Here is a 21546-nt window from a genome sequence, read left to right on the forward strand (position 1 = left end):
ACTCCGGTACCGCTTGCCGTGCGGTAGCAGAGAGAACAGTCTATGACTAGGGTGACTGGAGTCTTTGACAATTTTGAGGGCCTTCCTCTGACACCGCCTGGTATAGAGGTCCTGGATGGCAGGGAGCTTTGCCCCAGTGATGTACTGGGCCGTACGCACTACCCTCTGTAGTGCCTTGCGGTCAGAGGCCAAGCAGTTGCCATACCAGGCGGTGATGCAACCAGTCAGGATGCTCTCGATGGTGCAGCTGTAGAATTTTTTGAGGATCTGAGGACCCATGCCAAATCTTTTTAGTCTCCTGAGGGGGAATAGGCTTTGTCGTGCCCTCTTCACGACTGTCTTGGTGTGTTTGGACCATGATAGTTCGTTGGTGATGTGGACACCAAGGAACTTGAAGCTCTCAACCTGTTCCACTACAGCCCCGTCGATGAGAATGGGGGCGTGCTCAGTCCTCTTTTTTTTCCTGTAGTCCACAATCATCTCCTTTGTCTTGGTCACGTTGAGGGAGAGGTTGTTGTCCTGGCACCACACGGCCAGATCTCTGACCTCCTCCCTATAGGCTGTCTCATCGTTGTCGGTGATCAGGCCTACCACTGTTGTGTCGTCGGCAAACTTAATGATGGTGTTGGAGTCGTGCCTGGCCATGCAGTCATGGGTGAACAGAGAGTACAGGAGGGGACTGGCCAATAAAAATAAAAGATGAATCTGTCTGAGATATGGCTTTTTCTTTTGTAATTATAACAACTTCCAGAGGACATCCTCCAACCTATCAGAGCTCTTGCAGTATGAACTGACATGTTGTCGACCCAATCAAAGGATCAGAGAATGAATCTGGTTCTGAAAGCTACACCTATCTAGCACTGCAGTGCATCAAATGTGGTGAGTAGTTGACTCAAAGAGAGAGAAAGACAATAGTTGAACAGTTTTGAAATTAAGGAGAAGCGAGAGAGATATTGAGAGCTAGCTAACTCAATTTTTTTCACTTCCACTTTGTTACTTAGCTAGCATCTGATGCAGTTAGCTAAGCAGAGAGGGATGCTATGTTAACTAGCTGGCTATGGCTATCCAACAGTGGAACTCTTCCAAGTCAAGGTAAGCTTTTGGTTTTATTAATTTATTGCCACTGGGGTCCGCCAGATTAACTGCTAAACTGCTTGCTGACTGTACACTGTACTGCATGATTGTAGCGGGTTTACTAACGTGTTAGTTCTAGTAGCTATGTTGACCATGACGTTAGCTAATATGGTGACAATGATATAGGCTGTGTGTGGCGGTTAGCGGTTGTAATATGAAGGTTTGGCTTGGAAAGGTTTTTTCGCCTGGTCACAGACAGCTGATGTGTTGTGCACTGAAGTCCACAAGCTGAGGGAAAAGGTGAGATAAATAGAGTGTGTAGATGGAGAAGGAATTCTACAATGGGCAAAGTGATCATTCTCTTTCTATGTGGCTGCTATGAAAGTGAACTGTGTTTGTGTGTGATCAGGGGTGTATTCATTCCGTCGATTCTGTTGACAAACGTTTCTTAAACGGAAGCAAACGGAACGAAACGGGGATAAACATACCTGAATTTGTCCAATAGAAACTCTTGTTTGCAACTGTTGGACTAATGAATACATCCTAGACCAGCTAGTTGCAGGCAAGAGTATACAAGGCGGTATTGAATGTGTCACCTTGATTACGCATATTTTTCTGTGTGTGTGTGTGTGTGTGTGTGTGTGTGTGTGTGTGTGTGTGTCTGTCTGTCTGTCTGTCTGTCTGTCTGTCTGTCTGTCTGTCTCTCTCTCTCTCTCTCTCTCTCTCTCTCTCTCCTCCTTGCTGGAGAACTTTACCACAGTGCAGGCTGCTCCTGAGGACAGAGGTATAGGGACAGACTGCATTACCAGACCCCACCACAGGGGGCATAGCATAGACCATCTTCCACCACAGGGGGCATAGCCATTGACTAGAGGAGTTACACCCAGTCTGTGGTTTGGTTATTCCACATCAAAATAATACATCATTTAATTTTAGTATCCATCCCTACATGTATAGATGCTATAGACTTTCCCAAAAAACACCATATTCCTATATATTGCTACAGAGTCCTATGGCCCTGGTCAAAAGTAGTGCACTATGTAGGGAATAGGGTGCCATTTAGGCCACAGTCATAATGTTGTGTTGTTATAATGTTGCTACATTTATAATGGATGTGTTTTGACCCTGGTCCCCTCCCTTCTAGAATATAGAACTTGGATACTCTCTATGTTCTGTACTGTGGGTGTGGGGAGATAGAGAGTGTCAGAGTTCTGTGTTGGGGAAGCTACTATGAAAATATAGTTTACCAAGCTACCTTTTACTTCCCACTGGAATAAGTTAAACTACACTAAAGCTACCCTTTAGAAACATATAGTTACTTAACTAAAGTTACTTTGAAAAAGTAGTTCACTACATCCAAACTACTTAGTGAAAAATAATCATTCCTAAATCTGAAATGTCATAGAATACAAATTGCAAGGCAGAACTGGAGTTAAATGTTAACAGAATTGGTAATGCAGCCTATTAAACACAGCAACTGTGTTTTAAGTGAGAATAAGGCAGGTCTGGTGCCGATAAAAGAAAGGAAAGTATTGCCTACTTTACCCATATTATATTTGTTTTTTGCAACAAAAAAAAGTAGTGTGTAGTTCCAGAAGTTAGGCTCTGTCGCAGCCGGCCGTGACCGGGAGACCCATGGGGCGGCGCACAATTGGCCCAGCGTCGTCCAGGGTAGGGGAGGGAATGGCAGGCAGGGATGTTGGTAGAGCATGGCGTTTGCAACGCCAGGGTTGTGGGTTCGATTCCCGCAGGGGGCCAGTATGAAAAAAAAAATATATATGTATGCACTCACTAACTGTAAGTCGCTCTGGATAAGAGCGTCTGCTAAATGACGTAAATGTAAATGTACTTGGTAGAATAATTAATTAACTACTGAAAACACGACCAAGATTTGAATTTAGTTCAACTACCATCAAGCTACAGCAACATGTCATTAAAGTAATAGTTGAAATATCTGAGGTTCACTACTCCCATACACAGTCAGAGTTCTACCTTCTATACTGAACAAAAATATAAACGCAACATGTAAAGTGTTGGTCTCATGTTTCATGAGCTGAAATAAAAGATACCAGAAATGTTGCATACGCACAAAAAGCTTATTTCTCTAAAATGTTGTACACAAATTTGTTAAATCCCTGTTAGTGAGCATTTCTCCTTTGCCAAGATAATCCATCCACCTGACAGGTGTGGCATATCAAGAAGCTGATTAAACAGCATGATCATTACACAGGTGCATCTTGTGCTGGGGACAATAAAAGGCCACTCTAAAATGTGCAGTTTTGTCACAACACAATGCCACAGATGTCTCAAGTTTTGAGGGAGCGTGCAATTGGCATGCAGACTGCAGGAATGTCCACCAGAGCTGTTGCCAGAGAATGGAATGTTCATTTCTCTACCATAATCCGCCTCCAACGTCATTTTAGAGAATATCATTTTAGAGAATATGGTAGTACATCCAACCGAACTCATAACCGCAGACCACGCGTAACCATGCCAGCCGAGGACCTCCACATCCGGCTTCTTCACCTGCGGGCTCGTCTGAAACCAGCCACCCGGACATCTGATGAAACTGAGGAGCTTTTCGGTCTGTAATAAAGCCCTTTTGTGTGGAAAGACTCATTCTGATTGGCTAGGCCTGGCTCCACAGTGGGTGGGCCTATGCCTTGGCCCACCCATGGCTGCGCGCCTGCCCAGTCATGTGAAATCCATTGATTAGAGCTCAATTAATTCATTGAACTGTAACTCAGTAAAATCGTTGAAATTGTTGCATGTTGCGTTTATATTTTTGTTCAGTGTAATTCTATGTTTTGTCCATCCCTGTTTGTGGTTATAGGTGTGGGGAGATACTGAGTATCAGAGTTCTACATTATAGTTCTGTACTGCAGGTGTTGGTGAGATAGAGAGTATCAGAGTTCTACATGAGAGATTCTGTGCCTTAGTCAACTTCAAGAATGCCAACATGGCCGCTCTCGCCTTGGAGAGGCTCCAGGTGAGTGGTGGGATGAAACATAATGCTGTCAAAATGCTTATTTCATGTGTACTTGATTTAGTGGGAAGTTTAGGAGTTTGCACTTTTTGGACTATGCTATTGGTTCCATTGTACTTTTGGGAAAAGGCTATTGGTTCCATTGCACTCTTGGAACTATGCTATTGGTTATATTGTACATTTTGGACTATCCCATTGCTTACATTGAACTTTTGGGACTATGGATTGGTTCCATTGAACTTTTGGGACTATGCTACTGGTTCCCTTGTACTTTTAGGAATATGCTATTGGTTCCATTCTATTTATTTTGACTGTTGCTGCTGTTGTATGTATTTTCACTGTGGCTGATGTTTGTCCTCCTGTCTAGGTGGTGGAGCTGGAGAGCCCCAGGCTGGTGATCAGGTACACAGACCACAGATAGAACAATGATCCAGATTTTTCACTGCATGTATAAATCTGAAGCAATAGGGAGGCATTTCCACTCTCCACGAAATATGGTGACCGGCACTAGGAGAAGATGGACCTAAATGGATTTTAGTCATGCGCACGTGTGCGTTTGTTATGTGTCAAACTGTGATTTGTCCAAAACACCGGAACTGATGCTGCTCCTTATCTTCCACATCCCGTTAAATCAAGAACAGACAGAATGTAACTGAGAAGACTTCCACCTATTCAGTCTACCTTAATGCTAAGGACAGCTACTTCTGTGCTGTAAAAAGCCATGAGTATCTTCACTCTCCTGCAGTCTGTGAGTGTTGATTCAACTACAGTATTCTAGCATAACTTTTCAATTATAACTATTCAGCCCTCACTGTTGTCTAACATAACTCTAATACAGGATGGCAGAACTATTTTGGATTACTGATGATTGCATTGTATAAATCTCTTGTCATTGTGTTTCAGGTGTTCAGGTTTAGAGATGCAGAGGTGTGACTAACCCCCATCAGAGTATCTGTGCCTTGAAGAGGTCATCAGTGGATATATCCTCCACGTATGACAGTGGTTATGATACGATCACGTCATCACTCTGGTTTAGTACTAAAAAGAGTGCCAGCTTGAAGGATGAGTCGATCCTTGAGGACATAACCACAGACCCAGGGTATGCAGGTCGTGTGGAGTATGGTGGAGAGAAGGAGAGAGGTCGCTCCACCCTGAGAATCACAGACCTGAGAGAGGAGAACTCAGCTGAGTACAAGTTCATATTCAACACACAGACCTCTGGATAGGGGTACAGCTTCCCTGGAACATCTCTGACTGTCACACCCTACAGGTGAATGTGAGTCCTGCCTAGGGATGCAACATTTTGGAAACTTTCCCAAAATTTCCAGGTTTTCCAGAACTCCTAGTTGGAGGATTAATTCCTTCTGATTCCGGGAATATTCTGAAAAAAAAGTATAATTTGGTGAAAGTTACCAGAATTTTGCAAGCCTGTTATGGACACAGTGAAAATGCAGCAATGGGTGACATGGATTAATATGTTAATGATTTTTACATTGTTACAATAGGAATAATCTGTGTAGGGAAGTTCTTGATTCAGGGTTTTAATTCAGGGTGATTTAGGGTTTTAATTATGTTGTTTTACTCCAGGTGTTCAGAGTGGATTAAGGATCCAACCAACATCATAAAGAGACAGCAGCATTTACTGTTCTGTGAGTCCATATGCTTTCTGCAGGACAACCCCACCTAAATCTGGTACAAGAACGGACAACGTTTAACCAACCGACATGAATACCTGGTCCTAGACCCAGTCAGCAGTGAGGATGCAGGCAGATACTCCTGTGCTGTAGAAAACCATGAGGATCGCCGCTCTCCTGAAGAGACTCTCACTGTCAGATGTCAGTATGTGTGATATAATTCTAGAACTACAGTGAGGGAAAAAAGTATTTGATCCCCTGCTGATTTTGTACGTTTGCCCACTGACAAAGAAATGATCAGTCTATAATTTTAATGGTAGGTTTATTTGAACAGTGAGAGAAAGAATAACAACAAAAAAATCCTGAAAAACACATGTCAAAAATGTTATAAATTGATTTGCATTTTAATGAGGTAAATAAGTATTTGACCCCCTCTCAATCAGAAACATTTCTGGCTCCCAGGTGTCTTTTATACAGGTAATGAGCTGAGATTAGGAGCACACTCTAAAAGGGAGTGCTCCTAATCTCAGTTTGTTACCTGTATAAAAGACACCTGTACACAGAAGCAATCAATCAATCAGATTCCAAACTCTACACCATGGCCAAGACCAAAGAGCTCTCCAAGGATGTCAGGGACAAGATTATAGACCTACACAAGGCTGGAATGGGCTACAAGACCATCTGTGTCTTTTATACAGGTAACAAACTGAGATTAGGAGCACTCCCTTTTAGAGTGTGCTCCTAATCTCAGCTCGTTACCTGTATAAAAGACACCTGGGAGCCAGAAATGTTTCTGATTGAGAGGGGGTCAAATACTTGTTTCCCTCATTAAAATGCAAATCAATTTATAACATTTTTGACATGCGTTTTTCTGGATTTTTTTGTTGTTATTCTGTCTCTCACTGTTCAAATAAACATACCATAAACATGATAGACTAATCATGTCTTTGTCAGTGAGAAAACGTACAAAATCAGCAGGGGATCAAAAACTTTTTTCCCTCACTGTATATGACACTAATTTACATCATATCCTGTTGCCTTGTACTATGTGGACTCTGACCTGTTCTATCATCCTCTTTAGCAGAAGGCCCAAAGAACACCTCAGTGTCAGCCAGTCCCTCTGGTGGAATAGTGGAGGGCAGTTCAGTGACTCTGACCTGCAGCAGTGATGCCAACCCACCTGTGTACAAATACACCTGGTACATGAAGAACGTAACCTCACCAAAAGCATCAGGACAGAGTTACAGCATCACTAACATCAGCTCTGAGGACATTGGAGAGTACTGTCAGGCTGAGAATAAATATGGTCTCAACTCTTCTTCTGTGTTTGTTGATGTTCAGCGTAAGCACACCTAATCTTCATCTATTTATTGATAATCACACAGGTCAACAACAGTAAAGAATCATTAACAATGTTACACACTTATCATATCATATGTCATAGTAGGACTATATATTTTTTCATTTTCTTCTTCCCTGGTTTCCACTATGTCATATCTCCATCTCTGTATTCAACACACACTGGCCTGTGTCCAGCTCTCCACGCTCCAGGGTTTCCCTGGGTTCCGGTGGTGGGGGCGGGGGCTGTCCTGACTGATGGAGCTCTTCTAGTCACCATCTACTGCACACTGAAGGAGGTCAGCATTTCCGAGCCAGGTTTACATGTGAAATATATCAACTTCCACTAGTGGTCACTAGAGAGCAGAACTCACTAGGTCCCTATTTACAGAGAGCCACAGGAGGAAGTGAATACACAGCAGACACACAGGTGATTATATAATTGAAAATTCCACCTCCACACCGGGTGACATTAATTTACTGTGCCACAATAGTCTATTTTCTACAATTTTTACTGTCATCTTGACACAGCTCTCTCTCTCTCTCTCTCTCTCCAGTGTCCATCCTGACCCTAACAGTGACTTGTACACAGCTCTGAAAATGAGAACCAAGGGCCCTGACTATGATACACTGGCAGTAAGTATGTATTAATTTATGTGTATATTTTGTATTTGGGTGTGTGTGAGGGAGGGAGGGAGAGAGAGACAGTTGTGAAGTGCTCATACTGTGTTACCTGTGTCTCTGTCTCTCTCAAAGTGTGAGGGACTCGCCCAGTGACACATTCACAGCTCTTCAGAGAGACGCTCAGTCCTCCGTGTATCAGACCATCCATGGGAGAAAACCACCACAGAAACTGGACTGAAGAGAACCACCACAGAACCTACATTATTTTTTTTTTTTACATTTTTTAGTCATTTAGCAGACGCTCTTATCCAGAGCGACTTACAGTTAGTGAATACATATTTTTTCATACTGGCCCCCCGTGGGAAACGAACCCACAACCCTGGCGTTGCAAACACCATGCTCTATCAACTGAGCTACATCCCTGCCCGCCATTCCCTCCCCTACCCTGGACGACGCTGGGCCAATTGTGCGCCGCCCATGAGTCTCCCGGTCGCGGTCGGCTGCGACAGAGCCTGGATTCGAACCAGGATCTCTAGTGGCACAGTTAGCACTGCGATGCAGTGCCTTAGACCACTGCGCCACTCAGGAGCACAGATTGAAGAGAACCACCACAGAACCTGTAGAGAATAGAACCACCACAGAACCTGGACAGAAGAGAACCACCACAGAACCTGGACTGAAGAGAACCACCACAGAACATGGACTGAAGAGAACCACCACAGAACATGGACTGAAGAGCTATGTCACCAAACCAAAGCTAGGCCTTACACCTCTATTCTCTTGCTAACATATTGCTATCATATCTAGAAGGTTCCCCCAAATTACAAAATGACACATTGGTTTCCTTACCCTGTTAGCAGTCTATGGACATGGTATGACAGCAATCCATACTTTGGTTTAGTTTCCCCTGGCAATGTTTCCACTTGCTAACGTTTTAGCATTTACCTGGTTTTACCTGGTTAAATAAAGGTGAAATAAAAAAAATAAAAAAAAAGCATTTGTGGCACAAATCCCATTCAAGTCATGCAACCGATGTTAGCCTTTTTCGTGCATCATGTCGAAATCATCCAAAAGTAAAACAATGCATTGTGAAGATCAACAGTCATATATAGATGATTTGAACATGATGTGCGAATGTTAATATGTGAAATATTAATATCGGTCCCATGACTTGAATGGGATTTTTGCTACAAATGCTATAATGTCATTTAAATGTGGGAGGGTTCGACATTGCAGCCGACTTTATAGGTGAGTCGAGATCTACAAATCACCTTGCATGATAAATAACTACTCAATATTATTTATAAATCAGTCAGTCAGTTACAATTTACCCATGATACATCACAGTTAAGATGCTCTCGAACACTTTCTGTGTGACTGAGGAAGGAAGCCCTCTCTGCATCAGCTTCTTGGTCCCTGACATAGAGTTGGATAGAGGGTACATCTTTGCATCTTTGTCCTAATTGGCTTCTGTGACAGAATGAGCAGCACCATTGAGGGCTATCTCCATTTTAAAGTAGTTAATGTATTCTTTTTCAACTTCAATGAGTTTAATGACAGTCGGTAAACCAACTGAAAGGATGTATTCAATGGCTGCTAAAACAAGTTTTGGAGCAAGTGCGCCCTCTAGTAAACTCTATGGTCACTGACTATTTCAAAGTTGTGTTAACCACAGTTCTCAAACCTCACGCTCAGTGTCTATTTACTTAGGCTGACAGTAAGTTAACTTGCAACACGTCTCCCCTTCACTCTGTAAGTATGCTTGATGATATCTTAAAATATGTATCTTTTAATAATTTGTTTGTAACTATGAACTCCTGTATCCTGTTATGGGCATGGCGATGCTATTGGAATGTATGTTTTGTTTTTCTGTTATGTACAGTATACTCTGTAGATGTACTTTTGCATATTAATCTGATACAGTATTGTACATGTCGTTTCACATATAATACTTTTGCATGCTTTTTTAAGGCCTCTGAGAGCAATGGATTGTTGTGGAAACATTTAGAAAATGGCCTAAAGTAAGAGTGAGAGTAAGAGTAATAGTGATTGGGTGGATGCTTCGTAAGAGCTTTGGGAGTAATATTAACCCTGAGACAGAGTTGTGGTTAGGAGTAGTATTAACATGAGACACAGTGATGGTGGGTTGTGGTTAGGAGTAGTATTAACATGAGACACAGTGATGGTATGTTGTGTTTAGGAGTAGTATTAACATGAGACACAGTGATGGTGGGTTGTGGTTAGGAGTAGTATTAACATGAGGCACAGTGATGGTGGGTGTGTTTAGGAGTAGTATTAACATGAGACACAGTGATGGTGGGTGTGTTTAGGAGTAGTATTAACATGAGACACAGTGATGGTGGGTTGTGTTTAGGAGTAGTATTAACATGAAACACAGTGACGGTGGGTTGTTTTTAGGAGTAGTATTAACCTGAGACACAGTGACGGTGGGTTGTGTTTAGGAGTAGTATTAACATGAGACACAGTGATGGTGGGTTGTGTTTAGGAGTAGTATTGACATGAGACACAGTGATGGTGGGTTGTGTTTAGGAGTAGTATTAACATGAGACACAGTGACGGTGGGTTATGTTTAGGAGTAGTATTAACATGAGACAGTGATGGTGGGTTGTGTTTAGAAGTACACTCTTAGAAAAATGGTTCCAAAAGGGTTCTTTGGCTGTTCCAATAGGAGAACCCTTTTTTGTTTCCAGGTAGAACTCGTTTTGGTTTCAGGTGGAACTCTTTTGGGTTCCATGTAGCACCCTCTGTGGAAAGGGTTTTACATGGAACCCAAAAGGGTTCTAACTGGAACCAAAAGGGTTCTACATGGAACCAAAAAGGGTTATTCAAAAGGTTCTCCTATGGGGACAGCCGAAGAACCATTTTAGGTTGTAGATAGCACCTTTAAAAAAAAAATGTGTGTAGTATTAACTATTGTGGGTTTGTTGGTTCAGATACACAACCTCAGCATCCCTTTCCTGTTCTACCTTGTCTTAGATAGACCTATTACAGACCATATCAGAGTTCTTTAGAGATTCTAATATGTAAATATATGGTTCTTTATACAGACATTACGTGCACTTAATACACTGAGTGTAAACAACATTATGAACCACTGCTCTTTCCATGACATAGACTGACCAGGTGAATCCAGGTCAAAGCTATGAGCTCTTATTGATGTTGCTTGTTAAATCCACTTCAATCAGTGAGACATGGATTGTGTATGTGTTCCATTCAGAGGATGAATGGGCAAGACAAAATATTTAAGTGCCTTTGAATGATATACAGTGAGGGAAAAAAGTATTTGATCCCCTGCTGATTTTGTACGTTTGCCCACTGACAAAGACATGATCAGTCTATCATTTTAATGGTAGGTTTATTTGAACAGTGAGAGACAGAATAACAAAAAAATCCAGAGAAACGCATTTCAAAAATGTTATTAATTTATTTGCATTTTAATGAGGGAAATAAGTATTTGACCCCTCTGCAAAACATGACTTAGTACTTGGTGGCAAAACCCTTGTTGGCAATTACATTTTTACATTTTAGTCATTTAGCAGATGCTCTTATCCAGAGCGACTTACAGGAGCAATTATGGTTAAGTGCCTTGCTCAAGGGCACATCGACAGATTTTTCACCTAGTCAGCTCGGGGATTAGAACCAGCGACCTTTCGGTTACTGGCACAACGCTCTTAACCACTAAGCTACCTGCCGCCCTAGTCCCCTAGTTATTGATGAAGAAACAGGCCCTACTCAGCGCTAACCCGACAGACAGACAGAATAACAACAAAATCCAGAGAAACGCATTTCAAAAATTGTATTAATTTATTTGCATTTTGATGAGGGAAATAAGTATTTGACCCCTCTGCAAAACATGACTTAGTACTTGGTGGCAAAGCCCTTGTTGGCAATGTGGTTACTAAAAGAAACACTTTTGCTGGTCCATGCTTGTGATGATAAGAAGATCCGCCGACACTGTACTTTGATTATAAAGGTTTATTATAACAAAGAGTTTACAGTGTCCAATTTACAGATACCTGCCGATATCTAGAGAACAGCCCGACCCAATCTGATTAGCTATTCTTTCTATTCTATCGTTCAAGACATGGTTTTATATCCTTTGTGACGTATTATGGTGTGATTCTAAAAAACCAATCCCAGGCCATTACATATCCTCTTTTCCAGGAATTTAGTAATGCTTTCCAGATGTTTTCCAGCACAGTAGAGTACACCATTTTGCCACATCAGCAAAATCTTAGGGCCACGTTTCCTACTTTATCTAGACTGTTTAAGATACTACATATTCCCCCCTTCGAGACTAATTAAGTCTCGAAAACAAAAAGAATAGGATTATGACAAATAACAATTCTTGCTCTTGAGTAACTTTAACAATAAACCAAAATTAATGGAGATTAAACACATGTTTATATAGACACATTTTTGTATGTAGTGTAAATACATTATTATGGAGTGTAAATAAATTGTTATGGAGTGTAAATGAATTGTCATGGAGTGTAAATGAATTGTCATGGAGTGTAAGAGCGAAAAACCTGTCTGGCAGCTTTCATTCCAAATATCCATCAGTCAGTCAAGACAGGAAAATTCTCTCACGGCCCCTCTGCCCTAGGCGACCACCTAAGTACTCCAGATCAATTCACACATCTTCATGAATACATTTTAAGCTATGATGCAATTGAATACATATGAAAACCCCAGCAAACAAAATACAATCAAAATGTCCACATTCAGGCTGGTCGACCCATCGGACCCTCCTGTGGATTCTCTCTGTCCTTGCCTAGACCCCATATCCCTAAACTTCAACGAAATAAACAAAAACATCTGAGGTCCCCACATGTACCCAACACAGAAAACATAATTGTTCAAAAATTAATACAGAAAGAATATAACACTGGAATATAGTCCACTACACTTCATCTCCTCCACAGTGTCGTCTTTCAATGCGACGTTGATGATGGAATCGGAACATTTCCACTCCTTCCTTGTTCCACTTCCTCCAGTCCATTCATATTGTCCATGTTTGAGTATTTGAGTCCCTCTACATATTCCCCCATATGCTTCTGGAAGAAAAGAAAATACCAAACAGTATCTTTTGCAAAACAACACATGCAAATTAAAACATCAATGTCAACTAAAATTGATATATGAAATTAGATATAAAATGAATGACATTCCATTTCCCCCCTTTGATTCATATCAAAACACTAAATATCACAATAATATGTAAAGACGTGAAAAATGATCGGATATTTAAAATGGATATCTATCCATCAATACTCCATCTAGCTCCACTTGTTTATCTCCATCCAGTTCAGTAACAGCTAACAACGGCATCTGAGTGTTGTCCCCAGGCATCACAACTCCAACCCATCTCAATATCATAGCCTTCGCAAAAGTCAACAACAGAGTACAAAAACAAAACATCACACACAGCGCTATAAGAGCTGCTACCAAAATCTGAACTATCACTGCTCCCACTGGGCCCAACTGATCTTGCAACCAAGCCTTCGCTGACCATCCAGCTCCTTCTGACTGACCAAACGCATCCCTTATACTCTTCAATGCATCTATAACACTAGTGATATTATCGGAACTATCGGGGATCAAAGTATAACAATCATCTCCCGTCAGATTCATAGCCACACATAAGCCACCTTGTTTGGCTAAAATATAGTCAAGAGCCATGTCATGTTTCAACAACGTCAGTCTGTGACTTCTCTGAGTATTTGACAGAAGATCAAACCCTCGTATTGTTTCATTTGCAAAACCCTGCAAAGTATAGGTAATATTATCAATGTGATCTGCCAAAAATGTTACACCATACCATGGAAAAAGTCCAAGTCCCCACTTCTCTCCTAGACTTATCCTCCAATGGTAGGACTCCAACTTATTAAATTGTGCCATTTCCCTTTTCACCCTATTTCCAGACCTAGAATCAGATTTAGCAGTGTCCGATGCCTTTCCCTTTTGGATAGTATAGACCTCATATGGAAGTTTCAACGTCGACATGTAACAACATCCTGTCCATCCATAGGGTAAGAATATATATGCTTTATCACCACAAACCCACCAAATATCTCGAAAATTCCCAATAGTCACATTTCCAGGCAAAAGCTGATCTTTTACCATCAAAGTCCTTCTATTCTTACTAGATGGAACATGAAAAGTTACTTTATATGTCTCACCACTAACCTTACGTTCATGCTTATCCAAAGTCATCATATACTCATCACAATCTGATATACCCATAAACATACCTGGTCCATCATATGTTTTATTTGAACAAAAGCAGCTTCTAGCCCTTATTGGTTTTACCTCCAATGCTTCAGGAATCGCTGTTAACTGATTTTCATTCTGATCTAACAAATTGACATAGGGTAATTCATTTAACCAAGAGCAATTAAACTTAGGCCTAAACAAATGTCTTGACAATGACATCATCATATCTGTTACTGATTGTTGCTGATACAACAACCATGATAAAGCATAAGATTGACACGCGGTTGATAGAGGTTGAGCCACTGTCTCTAAGATTGAACCCCACGTGCCTGGTGATGGAATTCTCAGCAGACATGGACCCTCAAGATTCCTCACTGATCTTATAGAATGAGTTAACTGCTGGAACCATAGATTCCTACCTGCCCATCCATCTTTAATTTGCAAAACAGAAGAGTCAAATCCATATGCTTTCCATTTAGTTTCTCTCTTCCCTAACGAGCGGTATTGATCAGATATATGTTCTTGTCTTCCATCAAAATCCAAGAACTCATTCTGTACCCCCGGGATAGTATTCTCCACTATTTCAGATGAATGTACATGATTCACTGCTACCATCTGTTCTCCTGTTTCAACACTATCCTTACTACCATTTACAGCACTCTCCATCTGTATCACAGACTTCTGAGTCACGTTTACTACATCCTTTAGTTTCAGGAAAGTTGTTATTGGTGTCTGTGTCACATTTCCGGGGCTTGTTATCGCTGTTGTAACATTCATTTCTTCCAAAGTTATTGTTAAAATAGTGGCTTTAGTTGATGTATTAAGACTTTTGATTAGGTCCAGTGGCAAAGTTACAGATGTCCTCTGTGTATTATTTATTGTTGGAGTAGCTACTGTAGTATGCTGCTCCTGAACTCCTTTGGTAACTGTGGAAACTTCAACAGACTTTAAAGTTTCTATCATAAGCGTCACCTTACGGGTTACATAGCCTTCTAACCAGTAATTCTTAACCGGAACAAATTTGAATGCTGGCTCTAAATAAGTACAAGTATATTCTCCCTGATCTTCCCATGTAATATTACGCAAAATGAGTGAGCAATCACTCATAACCCTTTTCCATTTCATATCGTTGTACAAAATATACTTCCTTTGGCTAGGTGGCACAGCTTCTACTTCTAGTCCTGATAACAACAATTCTTCTCCATAATTATCTCTCCACGTGGGAGGAATATCACCACCCCCACTCCGTCTCTCACATCTACAAGGAAGATGAGCTGTACCACCCATCCTAGCCCTAATGACAATATTTTTGTCTGAAATTGGTGTTGGAACGAGTTTCTGAGGCGCCATTGTAATGAAATGTGATACATTTATAGCTTTAACAGCTGTCAATGTTGAAAGAGTTGAATTGCTTCTTACTGTTGTTGCATTAGGTTGGAGTGTTGATGTAATAGTTGTGGATTCATCTATTTTCCCTATACCTTGGAGCTCTTTACTTATACTTCCATCTATCACCACTAGTGTCACTACATTAACTCTTAGTCCCGACTCTAATCCCTCACTTTCAAACTGTGGATTATAAAAAATACATTTATAATCACCTTGATCCTCCTGCTGGGAATTGTACACATAGAGAGTACAATCACCCTCAATCTTCATTCTTCTCTTATCATTCAGCAACGCATACTTTCTCAATGCAACTGCTCCTAATAGATCTAAACTCCTGCCATGGTTGTCTTCCCACTGAACTCTAAATTTCCCTTCACCACTGTTCTCTCTCGTGCACTGGCATGGAAGCTGAGCTGACTTTCCTAGGGTTACTTCTACCCTAGTTTTCGTAACGTTTTGGTCTGACTTTTCTCCTAACTGGTCTGGGCCTACTTTGTCTAACTGAATCATCAGCTTCTCCTGTAACAGAGTTGCCCTTGGTGATCTCCGTGGTTTCACAGTCCACTGAAGTATTCCCTGTTGTGTCTGGGACGTATTGAAAGTCAATGTCCCCAAATCTCTTTTCCTTCCCATCCATTGCAGAGTCATCTCTGGCATCATCAGAAGTGTACACATTATCATCAATGTTGTCCACAACATGAACAATCTCTCCTTCCGGGTGTTGACTCTGGATATTGTCAGGCATCTCTCCTTCCACCTGTTCTTCCCTATCGTCATCCTGCTCTCTTGAGCCTTCAACATCCTCTCTCTCTATGCGTGGCACCACTTCTCCAGGTGCTTTAACGCAATGTGACAAATGATACCACGTTGGAGATCCTTTAACCTGCACAGCTGTTCCAGTACTACGAACAACCTCAAATGGTCCCTCACGGCGTTCGTTATACCACTTCCTTCTAAATACCTTCACGAACACCTTGTCCCCCGGTTGCACTGTACTCCTTTTTTGCTCATCAAGCTTCTCCTGCACCTCTTCTTTTCTTTGCCTGTCAGAAACATACGTGGACAGCTTTTTATGAAAATTGGCCATATATGTAACGTATGCTCTCATTTCATCTTCCAGGAGAGCCAAGCTTGGACCCTTTCCGCTTGTTCGCAAACAAGGCGTAGGCATCCTTCTTCCTGTGACCAGTTCATGGGGTGTCATACGTAGATCACGCAACTCACTTGAGCGACACACCATTAATGCTAAAGGAAGCGCCGCTATCCAGTTTAGACCCGTATGCTGGCAAATTTTGATAATGCGATTTTTCAAGACACCGTTCATTCTTTCACAAATCCCTTGACTTTGTGGGTGATAAACTGCTCCTAGACGTTGCTTAATTCCCAATTTTTGCAACGTCAATTTCACTGATTTATCCACAAATTCTTTCCCATTGTCTGAGGATATTCGGTCGGGAAATCCCCACCTGCTTATGACTTCTTTGCACAAGAACTTAGCAACCGACTGAGCATCTTTTCGCTTGGTTGGACAGGCCTCCGGCCATCGTGAAAATCTGTCAACAACCACCAACATGTACCTTTTCCCATCAACTGGTTTTATCATATCAACAAAGTCGATAACCAACTCACGCATAGGACCTCTCGGTGTAGGAATGTGGCCAGGAAGAACAGTCACACCCCGGCGAACATTGTTTTTCAGACAAATTGTGCACCTGCCTATGACATGGTCAACTTGTTCAAGCAAATATGGTGCCCAACAACCATACTCCTTTGTGATCTTTCTTTTAACCTCCCCCCTTGCAACATGAGCTAACCCATGTGCTTCCTGAATCATCAGACCTAATAGGTCTGGAGGCGCTACTATCAACCCCTCATGGTTTCTCCACAGACCAGTAGCATCTTTGACGGCACCTCGGTCAAGCCATAACTGTTTGTCGATCGTAGAAGCAGCTTCCTGCATCAAAATCACATCCTTAAGCGTAATTTTGTCTTCCAAGTCCACTGCATGAGTGACCAGAAAAACTTTGCCCAATTTGTCCGCTCCTGTGACGGCTTTTGCAGCTTCATCAGCAGCTTTGTTCCCTTGTGTAACTTTCGACACATCTGTCCTATGAGCTGCACACTTAGCTATCGCTATCTCTGTAGGCTTCATCATAGCGTGTAACAGTTTCATTATTTGCGCATGATGTTGTATCGGAGAACCATCCGTTTTCTTAAACCCTCGACCTTTCCACACTGCTCCGAACAGATGACATACACTATGTGCATATGCTGAATCAGTGTATATCGTCACTCGCTTTCCTTCTGCTAACAAACATGCTTCTGTTAGCCCCACAAGTTCAGCAAGTTGTGCAGACGCAGGCTGTGGTATTACTTCAGCCTTCTCGACGACAAATCCAGTTCCTTGGGCTTTGACTACTGCATAGCCAGCGCACAACTTGTCTCCCACACGATAACAAGACCCATCAGTCCAATACTCCAGGTCTGCTTCACGTAATGGAAAGGCTTGCAAATCTGATCGAAGCCTTGAGTATTTCTCTGCTTCCTGGACACAATCATGTGGTTCACCATCCTCTGAAGTTGGCAAATTCTCGGCTGGATTCACCGTATCACACCTTACTAGGGTGACATCTTCCTGCTCTAAGAGCCTGTGATAGTCTCTGAGCCTAGGCATAGTCAATGTATATTTCCCAAAGTTCAGAAGATTTCTGAGACTATGATGGGTAAGAATTGTTACTGGGTAACCCATTGTAACGGATGATGCTTTGTTATACATTGAATATACTCCCACCATTGCCCTGTAGCACAGTGGTAGTCCTAGTTCTACTTCTGAATAGGCAGTAGAGTAGTAGGAAATAGGCTGAGGATTCGTCCCTGTGCCTGTCGGCTGACAAAGAACTGCACATGCATATTTGCCTCCAGTAGAAGTAGACACATATAGCAGAAAATTCTTAGAGTAGTCTGGTAATGTGAGTGCAGGTGCCTCCTGCAACCTCTGTTTGATCGTTTCAAATGCCACAAGGCCTTCCTGTGTCCAGGAAAGATTGCTATGGAGTTGACCATTTCCAGTATCCTTTACCATAGCTCTCAAAGGTCCTGTCAAACTAGCATAGCTCTCAACCCAAGCTGAAGAATATCCAGCAATACCAAGAAATGTCATCATCTCTCTGACAGTTCTAGGCTTCGGAGCCTTACGAATAGCTTCCAATTGACTATCCGAAATGCTTCGATTTCCGTGCGTTATTGTCTGACCCAAATAGACAACCTTCTCCTGGCAATATTGCAACTTTTTCTGTGAAACCTTATGTCCCTTTTCTGCCAATACCTGTAGCAGTTTAATTGAGTCTCTATGACATGTTTCCTTATCCTGTGAGCAGATAATTATATCATCTACATACTGAATGACAGTGCTTTGCAATATCTGATCTATCCCTACCAGATCTTCCTTCAATACTTTATTGAAGATGTGCGGGCTGTGCCGAAAACCCTGTGGTAAACGATTGTACTCATAGAACTGTCCCTTATATGTGAACCCAAATAAACCCTGACTCTCTACACTAAGTGGAACACTAAAAAATGCACCACATAAGTCTAACACCGTAAAATGTGTCGCATCAGGAGGAATTTGGGCTAACAAAGTATGCGGGTCTGGCACTTCCGCTGGAAAGTCAGTTACTACCTCATTCACTGCTCTCAAGTCATGAACCACACGATAAGTTCCATCTGGTTTTTTCACAGGTAACAAAGGTGTGTTACTCTGAGGATTTTTTGTTGTCCTTAAAACAGTTGCTTTCGAAAGTCCTTCAATTTGTGGTTCGATCCCTTGGATTGCTTCATCTTTCAATGGATACTGATTCTTCCAAGGAGGTCTGACTCCTGGTCGAAGTTCAACTTTCACCGGTTGGGCTGATTTCACAAGTCCAATATCGGTACTGTGTTGAGACCACAGAAATTCTGGAACTTGTTGCAACATCTCCTCTTTCATAGGGTCTGAATCCATCTTCACGCTGCAAATAGATTCGTGTGTTATCCGTACAGCTTGTGGCTCTCCTTGTCCTTGAGCCGAAATCATGATTTTGAGAAATCGATGATCTTCAGTCCTCCAGATCGCCAAATTCTCTTTCATCGGTATGAAAACAGCTTTCTCTGCTTCTGTCATCATTTCTCCTATTTGCTTCTGCTCATAGCCTTCAGAAACCAACAAGGTCACATGTGGCACACTCTTCTCAATCTCAAATTCTTTATCCAGATAATCGTCTGTGTTTATCTTCATAGCTGCTCCTTGTGGTCCTAAAATTATGCAACATGAGGTAAGTTGAACTTTCTTTGGTTGACGACTCAGCCATTCCTCTGAGTCCGATTGGGCAGCATTCTTGAAATACTTGAGCGTACAATGAGATGGATATTCTGGAAGCCTCGCATCTGGCATGTTTGTCACAATGAATTTCTCCCATATCTTAGCCTGCTTCAAAAAATCTTCACTGAGATTTCCAATCCAGAATACTGAAGAAGAATCCATCTCAGTTGTCATCGACAATTGGTAAACATTTTCCTTTGGCATCTCTACCAGACAGCCGTCTGGTGTACATTTTATTGTACAGTTCAACTTACACAATGCATCTCTTCCCAACAATGCAATAGGTGTATGTTCTGATACTAGTATGGGTATTGTAATTTTCTGATTTTCATAGCAGAGCTCAATTGGTTCCGTAAGAGGAATCAGCTGTTTCACTCCCTCAAATCCGATTGTCCTAATTAGTTGATTGGACATAGGGAGATGTGTAGCATCTTCAGGCCGAACACAGGTAAAAGCAGCTCCGCTATCCGCCATCACTTCCAATGGTCGTTTGTTTACTTTTACCTCAATTGTTGGATCTTTTTCCGGTCCTGATGCTACCAGCTGACACCCCCCTTTCGGATCTTCTGGGCACCTCTAGAATCCTTGCTCCGGGCCCCTATAAGGGTTCACCGGTCCTCCAGATGATCTTGACTGGCTCCTGTATCTTCCTCTGAAATTCCCTCTGGTGTTACCTTCTGGCCCATTACACTCACGGGCAAAATGACCAACCTGTCCACAATTATAACACACTTCTGAAGATTGCAAGAAGTGTGGCTTGAATCTTCCTCCTCTTCCTCTTCCTGAACCTTCTCGTCCTCTTCCTCTCCAATTCTGTCTCTGTCCAGAAACTGGCTGTGGATATGAAACAACTGGTACCGCTATTGGTGTCTGGTACAATTGTGGTTGGAACTGGTTTGGTTGAAGCTGTGGCAGTGATTGTTGATTTGGTTTACCCTGATTCTGCATCACCAGAGCTTGTTTTTTCTCCTTCTTATTCTCCACCAGTTGTATTTGATTGAGTTTTCTGAGAGTTTCTTGGTCCTGTTCTTTCTGGTTGTGTTCCTTTTTCCGGTACAGATCCACTTGATGGGCTATATGATCTGTATAGACGCCTTTTGTCATGCTTCCAAGTCCAACCACTTCTGCCAGTTTGCTTCTTACCAGTAAGGGCAGTCCCATCTGTAGTTTAGCTCTCAAGATTGACTGCTCAATTTGACTCACATCTGGATCATTTCCGGTTATATTTCTCCACACTTGATGAACTCTTGACACGTAGGCTCTCGGATTTTCTTGTTGTCCTAGTGGGTCAATCAGAATGTTGTCAGGATGCACATTTGTTGGAAACATATCTTTCAGTGCTCTCCACAGCCGATTCCTGCTTGCAGCCAACAATTCAGGATCATTCACAGCAGTTCCCACGTATCTGTGAAGTCCAGCTCTCTGAAAAATTTCTTCCATGCCTGGAATCCCAAGGAGATTAGCCAAAAGTCTCTTAATGTCTCCTATGGCAGACTGTGTTCCCACCGTAATTTCTTCCAACTTTGAAATCCAAGGATATGCTCCATCTTGAAGAGTAGGCAGCTTCTCAAGTATATCTGACATATCGGTATTCTGCAAAGGCTTATATTCTAGGTTTTGTCCTCGAATGATCACCGGCATAATTTTCTTACTAGTGCCATCTTTCCTTGGCCTCAATGTATATCTCTTCTCAGATTCTTGGGATTCTTTTCTCAGCAGCTTCTTCTCCTTTGTCTTCAGCTTTTTGAGTCGTTCTTCCAGTTCTTTTACTTCTTCTAAATCATTGGCCTTATACAGGTATGATACGCATCGGTCTATATCTCTTTCTATTTCTTCTGTGTTAGTCATTGGAGGATAAAATCCTCTTGAATATGAAGCACCTTTAGTCTCCAAATTTTCATCGCTGT

General features: G+C 41.9%; 1 long non-coding RNA gene across 1 annotated transcript in view; it reads right to left on the minus strand.

Annotated features, from left to right (window-relative positions):
• Positions 1-21546, minus strand: part of LOC311119912 — a 102475-nt gene that overhangs the window by 52313 nt on the left and 28616 nt on the right. The gene's annotated exons all lie outside the window — the stretch shown is intronic.

This window comes from Coregonus lavaretus, assembly GCF_964263955.1.
Source record: "Coregonus lavaretus genome assembly, contig: HAP1_SCAFFOLD_55, whole genome shotgun sequence".
NCBI classification, from domain to species: Eukaryota; Metazoa; Chordata; class Actinopteri; order Salmoniformes; family Salmonidae; genus Coregonus; species Coregonus lavaretus.